Raw genomic sequence first — 20,192 nt, 5'->3', positions numbered from 1 at the left:
AAAGACACTTAGTTGTCGTATGCTCTCAAAGTAACTAAGAACTAGTCTCTTGTTCCTTTGCTTATTTCAGGAAAAGATGCTGAGATCTTAAGGCAAAGCTTTCAAATATCTGTAATATATTATACATTTGGATCTTACAAATATTTAGTTAGAAAATAACTTTTAACTAATTTATGTTGAGTTGAATATTGAGCTTAGTTTTTACATATGAGAAGCTCATTCATTGCAGAGTTCACCCTTATTACTTATTTATTCACTAAAAAGAAATTTCGCCACTGACTTCAAAGATAAGTTCAACGAGAGTTCATGTCCACCTTAAACAATTACCTCATACCAACTTATATTAATATAATTCAAGCAGCATTTTTTGATAATTCTACTACAGATACATCCGAAATAAGTATTAAGAGGCACGAACTTTTGACATGTTTCGAATTAATGAAAATAATATATTTTTTTGCATGAGACATAAACTAACGGATCGTATTTACGACTCTAGACTAGTTAGTTTAAGCTAATAAACTCATTTTACATTAAACAGATGTACCATGAGTTCAGCTACTAAGTAAAGATCCGCTAAGCTTTTGGATCACTGATGATCCCCTATTGACATTTTCTAAACCAATGATTTATAAATAAACATTTTACTTAATTTTTTATAATTTAAGTATAAATTTCTTTTTAAGAAACGTACAATCATATACTGATTTCTTATTTATTTATTAGTTTTAAAGATATGGATCTTAAATTTTGTTGACAAGCTGGTCATCTATCAGATTCGTCGATATCAGACAACTATAGGAACGAGCCGCCTTACAAACTGAACAATCAGAATCAAGTGCTTGCATTGAAATCATTTTCATTAGGCGGGATATCTTCACCAAACTTGGAAGGGGTTATTGTTCACGGTGCAATATGCGAAGAAATTGTTGAAATTGGATCACTATAGCATATACATATGTATAGCTGTCATGCAAATTGATCGATCAAAATCAAGTTCTTGTAAGGAAGCCTTTTGTATTTGTGAAGAACATTATATAATCGGTGTGACCGAAGTTAAGTATATTTCTTGTGTCCTTGTTTTTTTTTTTGTTTGTTTGAGAGGAAGCCCATTACTTTTTGGTAATGACGAACATGCAAAATTTTCTAAATATATATACATTTACATATATTCCGAATACTATTAAGTACTATCATATATTTATACCCTGAACAGGATATATTAAGTTTGTCACGAAGTTTGTAACACCCAGAAGGAAGCATCGGAGACCTCAGTTTTTAAGATATCGTTTTGAAATTTTGCAAAAGTCATTTTCTCTTCAAGAAGCTGCTCATTTGTCGGAACTGTCGATATCGGACCACTATAACATATAGCTGCCATACAAACTGAACGATCGGAAAAAAGTTCTTGTATGGAAAACTTTTGCATTTGACAAGATATATTCACGAAATTTGGTACAGATTATTTTCTAAGGCAACAATGTAATCTCCGAAGAAATTGTTCAGATCGGCTTACTATAGCATATAGTTGCCATACAAGCCGAACGATCGGAATCAAGGGCTTGTATGGAAAACGTTCGCATTTGACGTGGTATCTTCACGAAATTTAACATGGATTACTGCTTAAGGCAATTACATAATCTCCGAAAAAATTGTTCATATCGGATTATTATAGCAAATAGCTTCCATATAAACTGGACACATAGTTACTAAAAGAAATGCACCTGTGAAGAGTATATTACTTTCGGTGCAACCGAAGTTAACGTTTTTTCTTGTTTTAATTTTTTTCTCTACTCCGAAAACTGTCTACCAATTGTTTTGATTATACCGTATACATGTATGCAAGACAATTGCTTACAAATATATTTTTCATTCAGCATATTGACTTTCGTTGGAAATTACTAAAAATTCTTTAAGAATTCTCAAAATCCAATTTGACAGGGCGTTACTACGATATCAATGTGGCATTTGACGCCCATTCTTTCCCTCACTTACCATACAAACCTTTGCCCAAACTGCCAAACCCACTATACCAACATATTTCTTTTAAATAATTCAAAGAAACTCGAACTGTCTTTTTTCTCCAACCGCACCGTTATTATTGTAACATTGACTTTTGTGCTCTGACTTCACATAAATTCCACAAAAGTTAATCCAATTCGTGTTGTGGTAGACTTTTATGTGCGCTACGCTTTGTTTGCTCTGTGTATGTTTTCAAGGATACACCCATAAATGTCCTACCGTTTGCACTTAGGGTATGCACACATATTTAAATGGCTGTATTGGTGTTGTTGTCGTGAAACCCTTTCATAAATGGCATACACTTATTATTTGTTGAAAGGGTTACCTTATATGTTAAGCAGAAACGAGTGTGGTTGTTGTAAGGTTAAGTTGTTGTTATTCCGTACTTTTGTATTTGTCGTTGTTACCAGTGAGTGTGCTTAACCCGCTCGTTTGTGCCGCGTTGTCTCTAAAGCATAGCTAATTTACTGTTAATCGCATTTAACCACACAACAGTGTAACTGTATTATTATTGTTGTTGTACATTTGTTTTGCGTGTAGAGGATGTCGAAAGAGGAAAGACGTTTGATAGCGGCTGGCCAGAGGGCATGCGCAAAGTCACTTCGTTACGCAGTAAGAATTGTTGATCGTTGTATACAGATAAAATATATATGTATATGCCTATAGGTATACATATATATGTATGTGTACATGTATGTATCTACATTTGTAAGTGAAAAATTGTTTTTTTTTTCTTCTCCTGTTAATTTAAAATGATTTAATAAAAGTATGGAAAGGTTTCGAAAATTAATTTTTATTTTTATACCTTGAACAATATACATTAAGATTGCCACGATATTTGAAATGTCGAAGATCCTATAAAATATATACATTTCTATATGATCAGCGTGTTGAGCTGAGTGGATTCAGCCTTGTCCATCTGTCTGTCTGTATATACGCCTCTCTAGTCTCTCAGTTTTTGAAAGATCGGTCCGAAATTTTGCGCTCGACCTTTTCTCATGAACTAGCTGCCAATTTGTTGAAATCGTCGATACCGGAGAACTATAAGATATAGCTGCCAGATGCCTGCTTGTACGGAAAGCTCTTTCTTTTGACTAGATATCATCATGATATTTGACAAAAACTTTTACCTAAAGTATTGCTAGAATCTCGGAAAATTTTTTTTTAGATTTTTAAACAAACTATAGAACATATCTGCCATACAACTGACCGTTCAAACTCTTTTTGTTATTTGTAAAGATATCTTCATGGCATTGGGCACAGATTATTATTCATGAATTGCTACATTTTCCGAACATATTGTTTAGGCCGGACAATAATAGTTCAATGCTGCTATCCAAACTGACCGCTCAAATTCGGAATAAGAATATTTTCTTTTATGTAATAAAAATGCAACTTCGAAGGGTATTACAGCTACAGTACAACCGAAGTTATCATTTTTTTCTTTTTAATTCTAAACTTAGATATTATGTGTTTTAAAAATATTTAACAAACGTATTATATTTTTCAAATCTTATTATTTGGAAAGCTATTTATTAACATTCATATCGTAAATGTCTTTTGTAAATCCACTCTTTCAGTACTTATGAAAAGCATTTACAGGCTACTTCCCAGCAGCTACATAAACAAAGCCTTTTTTGATAGATTGCGTAATTCGGTGGTTATCAGAGACATCATTACAGGCACAGACAGTATTTCCAAGCCACATACATATGTATTTAAAAGTGTCTTGAATGCTTCTCAAAACCTTCAAGCAATACCCAACTGTTATGCCTAAAACAGCGAAAAATACAGAAATGTAAATTTAGTACTTGATTGCTTGCAAGTGCTTTTCAGCGAGCAAAAGTGAGCAAAATATTTAATTTTTCGCAGATTTCTGATGAACCTTAGAATATAAACGGTTAAAGCGTACAAACTATTATAATAAGAAAAGAATACATTAGAACAATATCAAGCATAATAAAATAAAATATTTACAATCTCTCTATACAAGAATCAAAACTAAGAAAAGTGAAAAAGTTTGCTGGTGTTTAAATGGTAGTGAGCATTTCTGAAAAAATATTTGAGAAAATATAAACAATTTCCATTACTATGTGTTACATTTAATTTGAATTTTATTTGAGAAATTTCATATTTAATTATTAAATTTTAAGGAACTCGAAAACTTATATACTATGTATATTGAAATATAAATGTTACAAATGATATGAAAAAGAAATAAATTCTTCAAATCAAAGTTCAAAAACAGCGCAACAGCGCCACCTATCGAAATTTGTTTGCTATTTTAAAGATAAAACAGAAGAAAATTACTTATAACTACGCATTTATTGATAATCATTAAGTCGTTTAGAACCAAAATTAAAAAAAAAAATACTGTCTCTTTATATATTGAATACTTTTAGTTATATTTTTTATTAACTTTGAATAAGCTCTTCTCCTCAGCAAGAAGGATCAACGAAGTTTTCTTTATAACGAATTAACTCTTATAATGGAAATGTATGTTAGTACGATTTTCGATATGTCTTGCTCTCATTACAATGCAGTATAGATCCCAGAAAGTTAAGGTTAATTTGAACAAGTAAAAATGTTAACTTCTGTTCTAACTTATCTATAATACAAACAAATACAAAAGATTCATTACAATAACTTGACTTTGATCGGTCAATTTGCACAGCAGAATCATAGAATGAAAACACACGGACTTGATTCCGTTTAGTTTTATATCGTTTAGTTTATAACGCATTATGTTATATAGTGATCCAATCTGAACATTTAAAATTTCGTGAAGATGCTTTCTCAAAAAAGTTTTCCATATAAGCACATGATTCCGATTATTTAGTTTTTATGGCAGCCATATGATATAGTGTTTCTAAATCGGCGGCTCTGACAAATAAGCATCTTTATGTGAAGAAAAGAACGTGTAGAAAATTTCAGGTATCTAGAAAACTGAGGTACAAGTACGCGTATATACAGACAGATGAGCATGGCTAAATGGATTCAGCTTGTATTGATGATTATTTATATACAAATATTTTTGAGGGTCTCTAAGGTTTCCCTTTGGGTGTTACAAACATGCCTGCAAGCTTAATATTTCCCATTTATGATATAAAAATACAGAGCCTGATTTTTCTCTACCAACATCGCCGCAATATTATAGCCAATAGACCACGATATTATCTTTAAGGTACAGAACGCAGATTTCATGGAATATTTGCACACAATTTAATGCTGATTTATTATTTTGAATAAAACTATACACAAAATCGAAATTTATTTGTCTCTCCTTGAGTTTCGCCATGTGGTATTCGATTGTAGAATAAAACAATAATGTGTCTTTGAAAAATTCCTTGCTTTTAATGGAGAAAATTATTTCATGACACATGCAACAAAATTAAAAAAAAAATAGGGAGTTACAAAATATTTCATGTCATTTCTAGATCAAATTTCAGCATGTTCTCATGCTAGTAATAATTACATTAGCGCAGTTTGGAATTTTAGCAAAGTCAAACTTTTACCCTGTAGCCATCGATCCATTATTCAATATTCTAACTATAATATCTTTACACATTACAAATATAACTTGCTTACACCACAGAGAAAATACTCTTTATACTTTATATGCTTCAATTTTCCCAACCCAAACACCTTCTTCTTCTTCTTAATTGGCGTAGACACCGCTTACGCGATTATAGCCGAGTTAACAACAGCGCGCCAGTCGTTTAACCCAAACTGTACTATAGTACATATTGGTTCATATTAAAAAAAGTCTAAATTTAACTTTTTAAGCAATTTAACACGTTGCCTGCCAGTGTATTACCGATGATCACGACAAAAATCTACTCTCAGCTGCCAAGCAAAAAAATACAAATTGCGATTTGGCCTAGGAGTGTATCACCGGTGATAAATTGGCAGCCAACGTGTTAAACTAATTAAATTATTTTAACAAGTTGCTATAGGACTCTTTTATTTCATCTTTATATATTATCTGCAAAAACCTTTAAAATTTTGTAAATTGCTACCAGTAACTGCGAGATATACATTTATATGCTCTTAAACTACAGCGGAATTGTGATAAAATCAGACTATTACCTTAATTTATTAATGAGCCAATTGTTTTTGGAATACTTAAAAATTTATTCGAACTGTAAATAATGTGTTTAAAAAATATGAAACACTTTGAGCAGGCTAGGTTAGATTTGTTCCAGAAGACGTAGACTATATTACGTACATTTGTGGGAAAGTTTATTTTGCTACTTAAAACTTATAAAGCTGGATTTTACACCTTATATATCAACTAAGCACCTAACACAATTCACATATCTGCCAAGTTAAATGATTTTGATTTCGGCTACTTTGGTTGATTGATCAGTGGCATGAGATATAATTAAGATTAACATTTAATCTCGAAAAAGTATGATAGTTTTAGAATATGGATATACTGCAATATTGATAGAAATTTATATAATTTTCAGCTAAGTTTTTTCGTGATACATATACTATATGTATGTATGTATACATGTCGAAATATGAAATTTCTTATTCCTAATCCTATCCTGAATTAATGCAGACGTCTACACACTGTTATAAATCACACCTACATTTAACGATTCATGGTGTTTATTAAGTTTAAAACAAGCAAAACTTTTCAAAAAACAACAAATAACCAAATAAACATATTTGTTAGACGCAAATTGCAAACTTACATAATTTACGTATTAAATCGGATTCGCATCAAACACGCTAATTACCGACATCAATAGTTGGGCCCTGAGCAATGGTTCACATTTGAGTAATAACTCGAAACGCTATAACATACAAGCATATATAATCACATATGTATATATGTGAAAAAAAGGAATATATGTATGTACATGTACATATAAGTAAAAATAACACACACATATGCATAAGAAACAGTTACATTTGCTGCTTTATATATCTGCATTAGGAAACCACGCCTCCAGCCATCTAATTGCAACAAGCCATCACGAATACAGCTACTCAAAGTACAACAATGTTTTTGCAGCGCAATATAAAATACAACAACTGCAACAATAAAGTGCAAACAGCAACAAAAGGCAATGTAAGCAAACACTTTTTATATAACAGCCTGAACACTCATGTGGGTATGTGTAAGTGAGTTACTGCTCTGGATTGGTCAATGAAATGAGAACAGAAATGTGAGCACACACACACAGGGTTGTTTGTATTTATGCATGTCAGTATGTGCGCCAAAGTAAATAAGATCACCTGAGATGGCAATAAACTGTCAGCGTCAGTGGACAGAGCGAATAGCCAAAGCAACAACACAGACAACAAAGTAACTGTAAGTGCACAGTACCTATGCGGTTTAGAGTGTGTAAGAGAGAGAGGGAGAGTGTGACGCTAAGAGCACAGTGACGATTTCTATAAAGGCAGGAGTGCTCACTTACTCTGCAGTAAATGTATGTATGTGTGACGTGCCTGTGTTAAATAGGAAGGCAGCGAGCGATCGATATAGGGATTTGTGTAGTGCAGGGTTGCATGAGGGAAAATGGTGTGGCGGATAGAGCAGCTGAGTGGCAAACTGATCGACAGCTTAGCAGCGGCATTACATACATATATGTACGTTTCTCTTTGTATTTTTAATCCCAGAAAAAAATGTTTCATGCTCGAGAGGTGTTATTTATCGCAGTTTATATATCGATTTTCAGACTTTTGTCAATATTTTAAAAAGCCGACGGCATTATGATAAGCCAGTATTAAGCCAATCGTTCGCAAGTGTCTGAATTTCTCAAGAGGGAGTAAGAGCAGCTGAGAAAAACTTTTATTTTGAATAACTTACGGCTCAATTACGCTGAAAAAATCCTAAAAATAAGACTCTAGCAAAAAACGATCAATCAGCACTGATCACAACAACGTATACAACAACAATCAGTAATTAAAATTACAGCTTTTGTGCGCCAAAACCGCAATGTACAACAACTAAGCGCGCTTAGCAAATTATACTATCCCGCTTTTGCCTAGAGCGTTGCACTAATCTTCTGCTATTATTTTGAGCTATGTAATGCTTCCCGCTTTTTGTGCTGGCAGTCAGTTATACGCTCAATGACGGGCACAATGTAAGTGTGTGACAAAAACAACAATAAATAGCGCACATCAGCGTCGTCATCGTCAACCGACTCATTTGCTGCTCCTCCTCTCCACCAACAACTGACGATGTCGTTACGCTCATAAATGTATACTTTTTTGTTGTTTACTCATTGGTGTTGTTGTTGTTTTAGTCGTCTTCGCTACGCTTGTAATAACGGTGCTCTGATTGTGTTAATCGAGCCAATCAAATGCTACAGTGTATCGCTGTCGTTGGCGATCGTCGTTACACTGATCGCAGAACGATGTCGCTTACAAATAGTTGTTGTTTTTGTGGAGAACCTATATTTTGTTGTTGGTTTTTAACTGATACTCACTCTCTCAAAAGCAGTTACATTTTGGTTGAGAATTAAAACCGCATATAAAGCCATAAAAACAAGTTATGAGCGCGCTCATGGCAGTGAGAGAGTCGAAGGGAGCGCAAACGGCAGCGCTTAGACGCAGCTATTCGGAACTGTGACTGAGCTTTGTGAACGCTGACGTCTGCTGCAGCGTTGCTAACAGACTGGCAGTGAATACTGCTGTTTGAGAAGCAATGGCGCCGCAGCGTTTACAGCAACTGCTAACAGCTAGTTAACAGTTTGGTTGCTCCTATTGCTCTGTTACTAGTATAACTCATGTAAAGCAATATCACTGGCGCACTTTAATAAGAAATTTTAATAATTTGGTTTCTTTTTCCATACATATTTTTATTTCATTCTGCTAAAATTTCCGTTCAATCTAAACTGGAGTTATGGCAAAAATATTTACAAAACTATTTCGCAAGCTTTAAAATTAAACGATTTCATAAATAAATTTCAAGTTTACTTCACTGCTATAAATTTTAATTACACACATAAATATTAATAAGCTAATATTTTATTTCAGGCGGTAAAACTGTCGACAAATAGCACTGTTTGTTAAAATATTTCCGCCAATCAACGCCAGTGTCAAGCAGAAAATTTAATTTTATACAAACTGCATCTCCCTGATTGTTTATGTTTACTATCAGACGTCAAGCGTGGACACTTTGCATGCTCAATTGCACACATTCACTTTTATAGACAGGTCAAAATTATTGTTTAAGCGCAAAAACAGTTATTATTCATATGAGAAATTTATGTTGCACATATTGCAGTCATAAGCATAAAAATGTGGCATGAACCTTCAAAAATTTATAGCAAAGCGGCTGTAAAAATTGTGCATATTCATAATGGCAGCGAATATAAATTGCATATATCTGTGTATATCAGTATATGGTGTACTTAAATTTAACCATATATTTTTATGTGTATATGACACATATTTCTGCTTACAATAGTTCCAATAAATATTAATTTCTATTTTAATACCTCATTAGAAGAGTAGCATTTGTGGAATGTTGAAGAGCAAAATTCATATGTGAATGTATAAAACTAATAGATGAGTATAAAAGAAAATTTTTTACTGGCTAAAAATGCTTGTGTAATGATTCAAAACTAAATACTTTTATTTAGCTCGTTTAGGTAATATATTTTCCTTTTAAGGCTAAATAATGTGTTGTTTACTGCCCGACGACAGCTTGATGAAAAGTATGAGTGGCTTATGCTACCTTAATGGATATACTAAATTTATCGCAATTTAATTGTTTTAAATTTTTTTAAACATTTTGACTTTAAATAAAAAATGCAATTTAACAAACCAAACATTAATTAATCTTTTCTTGAATATTTTAATATGTTATAACAAAATGCAAAAATAAAAAGGAAAAATATAAAATATATTATAAAAGCTTTATTAAAAAAATAAAAAAAAATATATTTAAAATATTTATAATGTTTTATTGTTTTCTTTTTGGATAAGCATAGCTTTTATAAAAAGCCAGTAAAGAAAATTTAAAAAAATAATAATAAGTATAATATAAAATATTAAGATGGTTATAATAAAATATCAAAAAATATTCTAAATTCAAAAACTTTTAAAATCAATTGTTTGCTTATAACAATTTGTAATATACTTATTTACCTACCTACGAAATAAGAGTACAATTTGTAGTTGTGTCGCATTTGCTGAAATAAAATAAATTTTCTGCTGTATTGTGCCAATTTGTTCCTCTTTATCTGAAAAAAGTGAGTTAAGTAAACTAAATTATATGAAGTAGTCACTTTCGATGCAAACTTATTTGGAGGCTGCCAAAATTAATTAATATTAGCTTTCCACTATCCAAAAGTCGTAAAAATCAAAACAACTAAGTAAAAAATAAAACAAATATATACTTCATTGTTTTATGTAAAAAATAAAGCAATTGTGTTACACCAAATTCCTTTAAAATTTCTTTTTTCTTTCAATTACTTTTCGTTCTATCAAAAATTATTGGCTCTCATAATTATGTATGTTATCATTTTACAGAAGACTGCTGCAGCGAACTTGCTATTCATATACTGTTAAATGTTCAACAATGACAACATGAGCGCAGCAATTTCGGCATATGAGTTGCATAAACTAACAGCGCTGTTATAATTTAACAGAATATGTTTTAATAACGACTAGAAATTAGGCGATGTAACTGGTGCATTTGTAGGCAATGTTAAACACAAAACTGTTAACAGTTGGCATGCTTAACAGCTAACAGTTGCGGTTTGTGCAGCCACAGTACTTGAGATATTTAAGCCGGGGACATTAACAGCTGTAATGTTGAACAGTGAAGAGGTTGGCCATTTAATATAAGAACAAGCCTAAGTGACATATGTAATTGCTGGTCAAAATACTGTTAAGTGTACTCGTATATAAATGCTAACAGCCCTAGAGCCAGTACGAAGTATGTGAAAGGTCTTCTTCTTTTGATAGAATATGCAGTCAATGTAATAAATAGAAACATTTAAAAGATTAACGTTAACAGTTCAGTTCTATAACAGTTAGTAGGTACAACAGCAAAGGTTAAGCTAAGTACATTCTGTAACAGTAATTGGCATTTCAGATTTATACATCTAGCATTTTGCTACAAATATTGTCTGAGTTAAACATATGCACATATGTATGTATGTACATATACATACATATGTACATATATTCAGATGTATTTTATTTAAAAATATGTATACAAAAAATTATTACTGCCTATAATAATAAAAAAATTTGATTTTTTAATAAAAAAATGGGACTGATCTGTATAATTAATATATAAATTCAAGTGATATAGTCTTTTATTTCTCCTTACAATTTAATTTACATATATTGTTTTTTTATTCGTATGAATCTCCAACATAACCATTAACTTGAAATAAATAAATTTAACTCTTAAAAGTGCGCCAAAGTTATGCTTCCAACGACTCTATTAAGTAGTTTCTATGTGATGCTCTTTATGTTTGGAAATAGGGAAACTACCAAGAAGCCGAATTTGGAGATTGGAGCATCGTTACAGTATTGTGTTTGGGAAAAAAATTCAACCAAAATATTTAATTTTCGTTATTATTTCAAAACACCTCAAACTCATAACCTTGTATAAATTTGTAAATCTTAAAACTTATTTTGTTGCTTAGAAACCTTAACTTATTTAGTAATAATAAACTGAAAATAATATTTAATACTACTTTTTTATTACTAATCTTTAATATAATTTTTAGCTTTATATAGTAGTAATTTTAGAATTTCCATATTGGATTTTAATAATAATCACTTGATTAAAATGTTTATTGTTTTAAATTCACATATTTTACAAAATGATTATTAGTTATGAAAGTCATTTAATTTAACATTCTGTTATAATAGCACTCCAATAAAAATACATTAATCAATTACAAACCTCAACATTAGCAGTCTGCTCGATCTATTTACAACTCTTAATTTTTTGACATTATGCACATATTTCAACTTCTGAATATATCCTATGGTATACTCTGCTGCTAACATTAACATCTTCCAAGCAGCGTCGCTGCCACTGTTAGCATACCTCCAAGCAGCTGTAGCATCTGCTGTAATGTTACTTCATCAAAACTCTGCTAAACCGCTGTTCATCTGTCTGAGATCACAACATCTGCGCTGCTGACGCATCCGTGCATGCTGCTACTGCCGTCAAAGAGATGCTGTTGCCGCAACTGCGCACAGCCACAGCGCTGCGCTGAGCCTTACATTACCTACACTCGGCTGTTAGTCTTGTGTGCGTGAACTGGTCTGCCTGCCAACCAGCCCGATGCCTGCACATGCTATTGCACATACAGTGGTAGCTATAGGAAATATTTATATCTGTGTTTGTGTGTGTGTATGTGTATGCATGGCCAGCGAGCGCATACGCGCATGCTGCTGCCGATTGCTTTGCAGAATGGCTTTGCAATATTCGCCTTTAGTGGTACTTCGCGCTTCTTTCTTGCTGGTTCGTTCGTTTGATCAGCTAAACGACAACACGACGCGGCAAACACGACCACGTAAACAGCACGTCCCAGCGACGGCGGCACACATAGATAGACAGAACGAAAAACCAAACAACAATCAGCCGGCTAACGAAACGACGACGGCAAATCCAAACGCGGTGCAAAATTAGTAAATACTCGAAAATGTGGTTAGTTGATGTGGCGTGTTTTTTAATTTGACGACGGTGTATTTTATAAACAATAACGGTGTTTACGAGCGCCGGACTGCGTATACACATGTTTGTATGTATGTATGTGTTAATGTAGCTCTGTTCTTTATTTTGCTGCTGCCAGGGTTAGCCCTGCGCTGCAGAAGCAGCAGTCCAGCTACAGAACTCTGTGTGTTTTGGAGACTGCGAAGTTGATTCTTTGTGTACCTTAAGTAGCCGGCTAATGGGTGCATTGTGCGGTTGCAAATTGAGCAATTTTCGAAAATTAATTAAAAACGTTTTTAAATCAAATATTTAAAGATTTTGTTACAATAAGTGCATCACATAATTTATAAATATAAACTCGTGTAACTAAAAATAGTTTTTAGCGCTGTGCAGAAGAGTAAGGGTATGTCAAATAGTGTGCTAAACAACAGTTATGAGTACTATAGAGACGAATTGGGAAAGGTGTGTGTAGCGGAACTAAGTTTTTTTCGTTTTGAAAGTACAGCGAAGCGTCAAATAATTTTATATTAAAAAAATTTTTGATTTTTAAAAATAATTGAATAAAAATTTTGTATTATATTACATATGTTTAAAATGTGGAATATGTGCACTTAACCGGACAGGGTATTAAATAAAAAGCATTATTACAAAAACAAATAAAAAGAAATATATATTTCAAAAAAATTTACAGAAAACTTACAAAACAGCATTAAAAACTACACGTTAATGATGCATACAAATGCAATGCTGCCTGAGTGTTAAATAAAAGAACTATAACAACAACAGAAAGTGCTTTTTGCTTCCAATTAAAATTTAAAAAAATCTTATAGAAAGAAACTTAACTAAAAAGTATATTTAATGCCGTTTAAAAAATATGAATACATATGGACCTAGCTGAACTAAGTGGTGAACTAAACACTGCTACCACAACAAAAAATATTTTTTAACTTTTTTTAATTATAAATAAAAACGCTATTTTAATGAAAGCTGTAACAAAACTTATAAAAAATAAAAAAAATGTTTTTGTTGTTTTTTTTATTTAAATGTTTTTTTTTTGTAAATTTTTATTAAATTGCCAAATATTATAAATTTTATATCTAACGCTAATTATTTATTTAAAAATGTTATCAACAACTTTTTATGAAATATTTCCATTTCATTAATATCATCAAAAAAATTCTCACTTAAAATTTTTTTATCAAAATGTTAATAAAATTCTTTATATAAAAAATATTATCAACAATTTTTTTATGAAATATTTTCATTATTTTTTCTATGCATACCAAAAATTTTAAGAAAAAGCGCTGTAATTATAAAAAAATTTAGCCAATAAAAATGAAATATAAAAATCTTCTTTTTCACCAACTTTCCGTGTCACTCTACTTTCTTCAACGCGCTGTTGCCAGCGAGTAATGTTTACGCGCACACCTTGCACTTACAAAACAACAACAAACACTCAGCTAAACTTACATAAACTTACATGTACATGTATACAGATATGCAGTTACATATGTAAATGCGCCAGCAAACAGACTAACCTATGCACTTGTCATCGCACCAGAAAGACCAACCGACTTGTCATAGTCTACTGGCTTTTCGACGCCTTGACGCTTGCCTATCACTACTGCGCTATTGACTTGGCGCTTTCGCATTTCATTTGCCATACCCCTCGTACCCGCCACCGATTGACAACAACTCAAACTGGCGACCAAATAAAGGTGTGCTCTTCTAATACCAATAATTTGTAGATCAACAGTGCGCCGTAAGTCACTGCTGGCGAAGTGCAATAAAAGCAAATAAAAAACTTAAAGTAATGCATAGTGAAATGCAACAAGATCAACAGCACTAAATCGGAGCAAATAGGCGCAGACGTTTGCAAAATAAAGCGTAAAAGTGCAATTTACTAAAACAAACAAACTTATGTATAGTTATGCGCATGCGCAGCTGTAGTGCCGTTTTTTACGCACATATTTCAACATTTTTCATTTTTTTAGCCCTTAAAACTGCAAACAATAACAAAAACTGTACGACATTTGAAAATCATTTGTCAACTATTTGCTTGCCAAAGTATTCCTGGAAGTTAATAAAAAAGACTAAAATAGAAATTGCAATACAAAATATAAAAAAAGACCGTCTGACGAAAATTAAGCAATAAAGCATAAAGTCTTCTGCTAAAACTACGTAACATAACAAAGCAACAAACACAGCAATTACAACAAAGAGCTAAGCATGTCTAATTGCGGTGGAAAGGTCATATGCGCAGACGCAACTACCGCGCATGCATAAAGGCTCAACAACAACAACTACGCACGCAAGCGTTTAGCGGAAAATATTTTGTTTTGGCTGACATTGCGTGGCGTAAATGTAAATGCAATAAGAAGGCAGCACAAAACGTGACAAAAAAACCAAGAGTGTGGACAAATGCTTGATTTTTTTAGTATTGGACAAATATTGCAAAATATGCTGCTGAGTTTGGGAAAAATTATGCGCAAAATCAGCAAAACTACAAACACAATAAATAAATAATAATAAATAACTATTGTAAAGTAATATAAAAATACATAAAAAATAATATATTTAGTGCAATATAATATATAATAAAATGAGATATTAAAAAATTAATGAAAAATTTTAAAAATATATACTATATACATGTAAATAATCAAAATAATTACAGAGTTTTAAAAATACACTGGAATTAAAAAATATATTGACAAAAAATATTTACTGAAAAAAATTGTAATCTACAATAAAGCATACAAATTTAAATAACGTGAAAATTACTTCAAAATATTATTACTACAGAAATACAACAACAAACAAACTGCAGCTATATATATTCGGATAAATTTTTGGGATAGCTTAACTTAGTTTCCTGCATTCTATATAAGGTATGTACTATTTAAGACAACAATTTAAAAAAGACATTTAAGACAACAATTTATTAATAACAGTTTTAGTCGTATAATACATTCTCGGAATTTTCGATAACGAACTATTGTAGATATTATTATGTTGAGATAGATAGATGAGGATTTCAATGCGACCTTAGGTCTATTGTGCCAGCTGTTCTACTAACTGACCGATCAAAATCAAGTTCTTGTATGTAAATGTTTTTTTTGAGAAGGATTAGCAGAATTATGGCTTCTCTACAGCCTTTGTTAATATTTTCTTCTTATTTACTCTTAAAATTATAAAAATCTCAATTTTTTAATATTATTAATCCAAATCTATTAGTTATATAACTTGCTTACATTTCAGCTAAAGGATCAGTAGAGTTGCTCTCTTTTTTCGATTTGCTAAGGGGTTTTACGTATTAATAATGTATTCGAAGTTTAACAATTATTTGTCTAGAACTAACCGATACCACTAATTACGAATGCTCTCTACCGAAGCCTTTAAAATTTGTCGCGGTCAATCTTTGACTCCGTGCCTTCCCCAGTTGTTAGCCGCTTACTCGACACACTTAGCTACTGTCGCCATACAACTAATAAACATTTAATCCCCATTATTTTAAACTCACAAATTAGCTTAAGTTCGAATGTACAAAAGACTTAAGCAACAAACCAGCTGAAAAATTGTAGGCTTTTCCTATAGCTCACAGTATTTGAATTTTTTTCGAGTCTCTAGTAAATAACGGTACTTTTGTGATAATATTTCATATTTATTTATTGTAATTGTGCAGATTGTCACACTCTTCCGCCAGACTTCAACTCGCTGCCAAGCAAGGCTGCAAAGCTCTACTTCATAAAAGTAATAATAGGCGGCAATATTCCTTATACGTAGCAGTAATATTAAATTTAATGGCATTCGTAATGAAAACTCAATGATTATGATATAATAGGTTGTCAAAAAAGTCTTGCGGTATTTTCGCTAGTTGGCGCTGAAAGCGCGTAGTTATAGTTTTATTCGTCGCATCGGGTCATGCTATATCTTTTTGGAAAGCTCATTTCACGCGCTAACACATGTTTGATTGATTGTGGTTTCTTTTAGGTTGTTCCTGAGTTATAGCGTCGCAATCATGGAGCAAAATAAAGAGAAAATACGACATATTTTACAGTACTACTACGATAAAGGCAAAAATGCATCTCAAGCCGCCAATAAAATTTATGCAGTTTATGGACCCGATGCTGTTTCCATTACCACCGCACAACGATGGTTTCAACGTTTTCGTTCTGGTGTAGAGGTGGTCGAAGATGAGCCACGCTCCGGAATAAAGTCGCTGAATTGGTCAAAAGAGACCGGCATGGTAGCAGCCGTAGCATCGGTCAAGAGCTGGGCATGAGTCATCAAAAATTCATTTCAATTTCAATAAAAAAATTCAATAAAAAACCGCAAGACTTTTTTGACAACCCATTATTTAGTTATTTTTTGTACAATATTTGAGGAATCTTCACAAAATTTTTTTGAAATTTTTCCTATCTTATTAGTTCTGGTTGTAATATTTTCATTCCCATAATAAGTTAATCGAACATCTTTGATTTCCTTGTAAGTTTGTTTAAAGGCTTAACTTTTAACTTAAGGCTTAATGTTGGAAATAAAACATAAATAGTCCCTCAAAACCATTGAAGAAAAAGATCATCAAGTTATTACATACTCTGCTTCATTTTATTTACTATAAACATAATAATGAAATTGGCTTGTCTCTTCAGAGTTTATAATTCTTTGTCTTTATGTGTTCATTGACCTCACTTTCTTTAAACGGATTGAATGATTGACTTCTATCTTCAAGTGCAAATTGACGCTATACTGACTACTATCTACTACTCATTTTTTATTGCCTACACTCAGGCGCATTACTTATAATTTGTATTGGTCTAGTGAGCTGGTGTTTATTATTCCCCTTCCAATTCCAATTAGAATATTTTTGAAGATTTCTTTTCAACATTTTTTTTGATAAATTGTGCTATTGCGAGCTTTAAGTACATGATGATCTGCTGATTGGAAATTTAGAACTGTACTTCAGTTTTTAGATTTGTTAAAAAAATTAACTTGTTAAAATGCTTTTATTATGCTTTAAAAAATATTAGCTTATATAAAAGCAGGTAAATAAATAAAGTTTTTATATAAAGTTACTGGAAAAAAAGCCATGTTGTTTGGCATGCCGCAAAATATACTATGAGCCACCATTTGGTTTACAGTTACTTTCCACGTTGAAATTTGTAAGGTCCGTTTAGAGAAACAAAATTTCCATGCATGTAGAAGCAGACTCCAACTTTGTTAGTATAAACTCAATCTGAGGAAAATTCGCCAATGATTAGGCTCAGCCACTACAACGCCATCCATAAAGAGAGAAAAGAGCTAAAATATGTATACCTTCGCTTTTCTTCTCGTGCATTCAACTTCTTATAAACAAAACCCAGCTTAATTGCAATATACTGCTCGAAGCATCAGCATGTGTACAACCTTAGTATAACCCCTCGCATGTTTAACTTATATAGTATGATATCTATTTACAAATTGCCGGCAGCCATCTTTGCTGTCTAATAAATGCAAATGCACGTGTGCATGAAATGCTCTCATATGGCTATGCCATATGTCATTCAAACGCAATATGAAATGAATTTGTTGTTGACTTGAGAAATATCGCTCAGCGAAATTAACTGCAAACATGCATATGTATATGTGCTTGTATAACAAGTGCAGCTAAAAATTATCTAACGTTTTCATTGCATGCAAGTAAACAGTTTAAAAGTTCAGCGAAATTCGCAAAAAAAAAGCAAAAATACTTTTCTTACGTGCAACAAGCGCAGCCAAGAGTGCGACTTGACGAATAAATATGGCAGTTTTATTATACAATCGGTGTTGCCTGACAGCTCGTAGTCTAAATGCTGATTTTAATAGTGCAAGGCAAACATATTAAATATATAATAAGTGTCGGTATGTATGTATGCTTATATATATATTTATTTACATATATGTATGGGTACATATAAAAGCAGTGTGCGTTTGCGTGCATATACATACATATGAATATATAGTAAATTTACGATACAGAACTATTTGTACTCGTAGTGTCGGCTTGCTTTCTTAAAGACTGTAGCTGAGCTTACCTTGTCTGCTAATATATGCGTACATCATGTACCATATAATATATGTGAGAAGAAATTACTTTGAAATAATATGTACTAGTGCATATTTGCTTGTTATATCTAATATAAATATAGTTTTATTTGTTCCAGTTTATGTTTGCATATTATACAATATAACTATCAAATATGTAGATATATAGAAAATATATATGTTTGTGCTTACAACTGAGTTAGATGATTGGTTTTAAAACTTGTATTAAAAAAAAATTTTAATACAACGCCTGAAGCACTAAAGCTGAGTTTGAGAAGCTAATAAAAGTTTTAGACAAGGTTTTTTTTATGGTATGAAATCATATTTATATATATATATATATTATAAATTGACAGCCGAGCGTCTACTAACATTGACAAAAAATTCTGGTTTTGGACGAAATCGGGAGGAACACATATTTTAAAAATTAACTTAATGCAATTTTCAGCAACATTCCAGTTTCTTGTAGAAAAATAGTCGATAAATAATTAGAGTTTTATATAAATATAAAAAATTTGGGTATCCAATTAAAGGGGTATACTGGTCTAGAAGCATGAATTTCAGGTAATTTTTAAAGTGTCGTAAAAAAAGGCAATTAATATTTTTACTATCAATTTTTTATTAGTTATTTGTTAATTTTAGAAGAGTACAGAAAAAAATTAAAAACTAAAAAAAGTAAAATATTTCAAAAATTATGAGCTGACGAAGTGGGGGGTCTCTAAAAATTTCCACGTGACCATACCCATGATTTCAACCCTCCTAGTTATCTGAAACAAAAAAAAAAGATTATTAATCTAAAATAATGTCGCAATGGCCGGAACTACGGAAAAGTGGGAAAAAAATTTCAATAGCGACTGCCCGAAAAAAAAAGTTTTTTGGATCACTTTTTCTTCTATTTTTCTTTTTTTTTAAATAATAGAAATTAAAATTTGGGGATGGAGCTAGTTCCAACCATAGACAAGCCTATAAAGAAGACTCTATAAAAATTTCAAGTAAATCGGTCCAGTAGAACCTGAGAAATCGTGGGTATCGTTCCGAAAAAGTCAGTTTTGAGAAAAACGCGTTTAAAGTTTCGCGTAAAGTCTTTCGTTCGATTAGTTCCGGCCGAACCAGTTTAGATGCCGGGTCAGAAAAATGCCTATATCTCCGAAAAATAATTTGAATAAAAATATTTATAATTACATATTCTTAATAGCCAAACTTTGCAAATATAAAAAAAATCGATTTTTGTTTTAATTTCTAGACCAGAATACCGCCTTAATGTAATATTACATATTTACTAGAGGATCCGGCCACGCGTTGTTGTGGTATATATTTTATACTATTATTCATATAATAAACGATTCAATACATTGAAAATTATATTTACGAACGAAGGCGAAAACGGTTTTGTCGGTATAAGAATACAAAGGATTGTACTTGAGGCTTAATTTTGCATATTTTCATACAAATAAATTTC

General features: G+C 31.8%; 1 protein-coding gene across 1 annotated transcript in view; it reads left to right on the top strand.

The window, feature by feature from the left end:
• The first annotated feature begins 15,376 nt into the window (after positions 1-15,376).
• The window catches only part of LOC126761663 (knirps-related protein), an 85,757-nt gene continuing 80,941 nt past the window's right edge, over positions 15,377-20,192 (top strand). The window contains exon 1 of the mRNA XM_050478016.1: positions 15,377-15,561. The gene's annotated coding sequence lies outside the window, so the exon portion shown is untranslated. The remainder of the gene's footprint in view (positions 15,562-20,192) is intronic.

This window comes from Bactrocera neohumeralis, chromosome 6 (genome assembly GCF_024586455.1).
Source record: "Bactrocera neohumeralis isolate Rockhampton chromosome 6, APGP_CSIRO_Bneo_wtdbg2-racon-allhic-juicebox.fasta_v2, whole genome shotgun sequence".
Lineage (NCBI taxonomy): Eukaryota > Metazoa > Arthropoda > Insecta > Diptera > Tephritidae > Bactrocera > Bactrocera neohumeralis.
The sequence above is the reverse complement of the archived record's forward strand: the minus strand, read 5'-3'. Positions and strand labels throughout refer to the sequence as shown.